Here is a 5,782-nt window from a genome sequence, read left to right on the forward strand (position 1 = left end):
ACAATATTATACACATTCACACACACACACACACACATATATATATATATATATATATATATATATATATATATATACATTTCTAGTTAAACAGTCAAGAAGACTGACTTTTGATTTAAATTTTTTAAAAAATTAAAAATATGTTTTTAAACACTTTCCCTCAACTAGCACATTTCATTATGCCCTCACGAGTCCTGAGAGTCACAGTGTCCTGTGCTTCCACAGATCGCCCTGCTGGGGCAGCCACTAATCTTCTTCCTTCTCATTGTAGGCCTTCGCATTAGCCTGCACCGTTTGCCTGGCCCCGTACCTGTCTCTAGCTGACATTACAGTTTCTTTTATTCTTCTTTGCCAACCTGTCACTGCCTCTGGTAGTGTCTCTTGTTCTTTGCCCTGCTCTTGCCTTTCCTCTGTGATTCTGTGTTTTGCTCCCAGTGATGTTTCAGAACCAGAGGGCTTTTCTTGGTATCTTTCTTTGTTCTTTTCCACATTCCTCACTTCACTGCCTCTTTCATGGTCAAGAAACTCTTCCCTTGCCCTAGAATTTGATGTGCCTTTTCTGTGAATTCTTTCTTAAGACTGAAAACTTCTTCTTTTCCCTTATCTCTGTATTTCTCATTACTGTCATATTTTTCCTTCCTTATTTTCATCTGCTCTTCCTTTTCTTTGTTCTTCTCTTCCTTTTCAGTACCTCTCTCACTGTACTTGTCAAGGCCATTTGTTGTCTATCTCTTGAGGAATATTTCTCTCTTTTCCATTCTCTGTCCTTTATTTCTCTCTGGTCTCTCCTTGGATTATCTTCCTGTTCATGCCTTTTTGAGTGGGAATCTCTATGTCTGGCTTCTCTGGGCTTATGAGAATCCTTTGCTTTTCTGTGATCACAGTCAGTATAGTAGTTTTTCTGCTGTCTGGACTGCCTTTTGTGGTGCTCATTTTCCCTTCTCTCATGCCCTCTGGACTTGGAACATTTGGCATGGTATTTGGTACTATGCTCTCTTTCTTCATTAGATGATCTTGAGTGAGGCTGGTTCTTGAGATGCTTGGAATAATCCCTCGAGGTCTCTGGGATCCTTGTCCTTCTACAGTTCACATTGTTTTCTTCCATTTCACCATCTTCACTGCTTTTAGTATCAAAATCACTGTCTGCATCTGGGTTTTCCTTCTCTGTCACAGGAGTCTGGAGAACACATCTCTCATGTGGCATTATGTTTTCTGAATTTACTTCATCTGAGTAGCATCTTGATTTCTCCTTTTTTATTCCAGAACTGGCTTCATGAGAGCTGCATTTTGGTACTTCTTCCTCACAAACTTCTTGCTTTAATAAGTGTCTGTAAAATCCTCTGAGACCTTTCTGCTTGGCTACATCCAAACGTGCTTCTAGTGCATCAGACCGTCTTTCTCTTTCTTCTTTTTCAGCTATTTCTTGCAGGTGTTTTTTGTTTTTGTTTTTGTTTTGGTAAGCAGATGTCACAAATGCTTCTTTATCATCAAATTCTCTTTTTTCCATTTCTCGTTGTCTGTATTTTATTTTCCATTCTTTCTTCCTGTTCCTTTTTTCTGATCTCAACTGCTCTTAGTAAGTTGTGGATCTACTTGGGCTTTCTATCTTTTGCCAAAAGTAATTTGGGATTACTTTCTTCCTTTCTTTCTGCATCTCATTATAAAAGCTGTCATATTCCTACACCGTGGAAGCTTCTGCAAGGGCCTTCTGCATCTCCACTTTGGTCTTTTTCATGGCCTGCTTCTTTGCAGCTTCCCTCTGAAGACTTTCACTAGCAGAAATCTCCTCATCAGAATCATTTCCAAAAAATAATGGTTTCTGCAAAACAGGGTGCAACTGCTGTGTTTTCTTTGGTAAAATAAGCCCATACTCTTCTATAGCTCCTCAGCATAACATTCTTCCTGTCCGGAATCACCATCTTGCTCCCTTCTCCTATATCAGTATTTTTATTTCTCCAGTAACATTTGGTGAAGAATTTTAGTTCTAAGACTGATATTTTCTCGAATTTCAGAATTTTCATTTATGTCTCAATTCTTGGTCTGTTTTCACTATTTTCTCTAACTGGAACTTCATCTTTTTAAAATTTTTCTTAATATATGTCTCTGATACATGGTGATTACATTCATTTTGGGGAGCTGATACGCATCCACTTCCCACTTTAATCATTTTAGAACTTTAAAAACATGAATCATGCCCTTTTAATAAGCAAAGTGTGTAAGCCACGTGTACTAGATGTTTCAATAAATTTCCTTGCAGTAGCATACACATTGTCTCTAACCTGCCTCTAAGTACACCCCCTAGGTTCAAATATACCTCTCTCTTGATTTTTATTACTTTGTGAAGCAGTTCTGGAAATTCTGTTTCACTCAAAGCATGATAAAATACGGTGAACACTGCTGTTCAGTGCCCTCTGACGAAAATGTAGGCTCACAAATGTATTACGACCAGGCCCTTCTCCCTTATTCACGAGCTCTAGCCCTGTGAGTAGCTTCTGTATGTTACTCAAAATCAAGCTCACCATGAGTGGTAACAATTTTGAATCAGTTCAGGACATTAAGGAAGCTTCAGGGCATAATGAAAGGTCTCGTGCAAGACTTCCAGAAATGCTTCAGCAATTGGTAAGAATAATAGAATGAATATATTAGAAACAAATAGTAGTATTTTGAGGAACAGTCATTGTATTATGTCTTTTGCTGAATAAATTTTTTTAAATATTCTCTGTATTCAGTCACATTGGTGTCAACAATTTTTTGCAGGGTTTTCCTGTTGGATATGTTTTCTTTGGTATTATCTTAATTTCTTATTTTATATTGTTAAAAATCTAAAACATTTTCATATCCTTTGTTGTCTAAAATAGTTCAGCTCTGGTCATTTGTGTTCTTTTGGCTGGAATTCGGATCCCTTCAGTACACTAATTTTGCCATAATTTTCTTCTCTTAAATTTTGCACCCGTCTTTTCTTTCTGGCTCCATAAAATGACTAATGCATACATTAGCATTAGTTTCCTACTGTCTTCTCAGAAATGCCTGAGAAGTTCCTTCCATTGAATCATAGCATTCGAATAAAACATTCCGAGTGTGAATTGTACCTGATTTTAAGAGAATTTTGTAACATTTAGGTCTTTTGAGGTGACACAGCAAAGAAATATTACGTTTGAATACTCTCATATGTAGCCATTCATATCTATATTGAATTAAACATGACTTTCATGCTGATATTATCTTAAACTAATCCACCATGGCACAAAGCATTCTACTTTCTTCCATGGCTTATCTGCAACCTTACACTTCACCGGTGAGCAGCCATGCCTTGAGTATTTCCCTGTCACTTATTTAATTAATTCCAGTATAAACAAATAGTATTTAAGAATTATCAACCAGTAACATGATGGGAAAATTAATCAATAATGAGTTATATACTACATAAGTTATGGCATTACACTTCTAACTTCACTTATCTACAAAGTTACCTACACACTTTCTCCTTTCCTTATTAGCATACTTCAATAATTTTTTTTTAATTTGTGGTACAGTTAAATTTATTTTGTCATGTTGTGCATTCCATCTTGTAATTCCTTAATCCCCCCTTCTCTGAGAAAGAGACAGAGAGAGAAAAAGAGAGAGACAGAGACAAAGACAGAGACAGAGACAGAGGCAGAGATAGAGACAGAGAGAGAGAGAGAGAAAGAGAGACAGACAGAGACAGAGAGAGAGATTTTCATGCTCTAGGTTTTGAAAATGCATAGAATAGAATTAATGGTTTTGTGTCACCCAGAATTTTGTCATTGAAACTAAATATCTACTTACATAATGAAAGGTTTATTTTTGCTTTAGGAAAAGTTATTGCTTTTCACATTTTTCAGTTTTCATTGTAATAAATATGGCAAGAATCACTTGAAAATTCCTTCTATCTCAAAGCAAAAATTAGTAGTCTAATCATGCCTTCAAAAATAGAATATGTGTGAATAAAAACATACAAAGATAATTTTTCTAACTGAAAATTCTTCTCTGGGTGAAGAGCTACATAATATTATAAACAATTTTGGATACGTCTGTTATAGGCAACACTTTGTCAGGCAAAGTTATTATGTTAATTATACATGTTTACGTTACATATTACATTAATTATAGTCTTTAAATGTAACATAGTATGATCTTAAAGATAACAATGCTGAAAATAGATAAAATAACAAATAAAGAGACAAATATTTTTAACAATCAATATCACATAAGATGTAGATTTGTAGTTTTACAATTATATAAAGTGACAAACTTCATGTTACCTTTTATACTTACACTATGTTATATACATAATTATTTTAATGTAAAATATATTCTTTTATTTTAGTCATGTAGATATGACTGAATCCAACATTCTAGATTATTTAAACATTTGCAAAGCAAAAAGAGTAATTATGCCTTTTTAGTATATGAAGAAAAAATTACCAAATATGATTAACTCAAATCCTTATTGAAAAATACTTTGAAATTGATAGTTTCATAGTGTCTAATACAACAATATCAATCTTATCTCATTGAAAAAGAGTTAAATTTTAAATGTTCATTTTTTAATTCTTTTTTACTAATTATGCTACCTAGGATGAGTGAATTTAGAATACTTAAAATTCATTTTTACTTATTATGCTGTTTGTTTGCTATTCTAGCTTAAAGAAGAGCACCATAATAGCTCCTATAATGATACACAAATATGATGAGATATATACATATTTAAAGGGTTTATTGGGAATTTTAAATTAACAACAACATGTATAGCTAAACGAAAGTCTTCATTATTTTATGATCATTCTGTATGGTTTACATCCACAACATTTGTGGCTAGACTGCTTCTGATATTTAATGAGATCTGAAAGAATGAAATTTGCACTACAGCAAATGCTCTAAACTCAGTGTTTGGAATTAAGTTTCAAAGCATTTGAAACTAATCTGATTTGTTATATGTGACTTATCCTGCAAAAGTTAAGTAAAATAGATGCTTCCGGACAAGCAAAGCAAAGAAGGCTCCAACACCCAAGTGTAATAATGAGATAATACTTGTTGACATTACATTGAGCAAGTCTTATTTGTATCTACTTCACAACTGAGATAATAATTACAAAATTTTTACAAAAATGTTAATTCTGATATCTAATACAGTTACTTATGAGACTTAATAAATTTCTTCTTATCCCCAAATATTCAAATTTTTACCCATATTAATATCAATTAGATTAACCTAACGTTTGGTTACATATGAAAATACTTTGAAGTTCATTTATTGGAATTTGGGTCTAAGAAACATGAATTAAATAAGACTAATAAAAACTAATTTTAAATAAAACATCAGTACAGAAACAGTACAACATAATGGCAACTAACCAAAGTAAATTTTACTGAGCCTAACAGCCCTTTTTAATTTGTCTTATGAAGGGAAATGTAGTATTTTACAGTGATACTTGATTCATTAATTGCAAATTCACGTTATTAATGTATAAAATTACAAATGTATTGAATTTTCTAAATATAAATATGTGAATGTGTCCATTGTTCCACAGATATTTTTAAATTAACAGACTTTTAAATTAATAATATATAATGTAAGCTACATAAATAGGTTAAAAGAAAGTCTTCATTTTTTAAGATCATTGTAAAAGCTATTTGGATGGCTCACATCTACAGCTTTTGTGGCTGGAGTACTTCTGATATTTAATAAGATCTGAAAGAATAAAACTTGCAACACAACAAATGCTAACTGGATGTCTGGAATTATGCTTCAAAACATTTA

General features: G+C 33.0%; 1 pseudogene; it reads right to left on the reverse strand.

Moving 5' to 3' along the window:
• Positions 1-246: 246 nt before the first annotated feature.
• On the reverse strand, positions 247-1,750 carry LOC101582974 (annotated as a pseudogene).
• Positions 1,751-5,782: the final 4,032 nt, after the last annotated feature.

The sequence above is a fragment of the Octodon degus genome, unplaced genomic scaffold, assembly GCF_000260255.1.
Source record: "Octodon degus isolate 3935 unplaced genomic scaffold, OctDeg1.0 scaffold00265, whole genome shotgun sequence".
Taxonomy (NCBI): Eukaryota; Metazoa; Chordata; class Mammalia; order Rodentia; family Octodontidae; genus Octodon; species Octodon degus.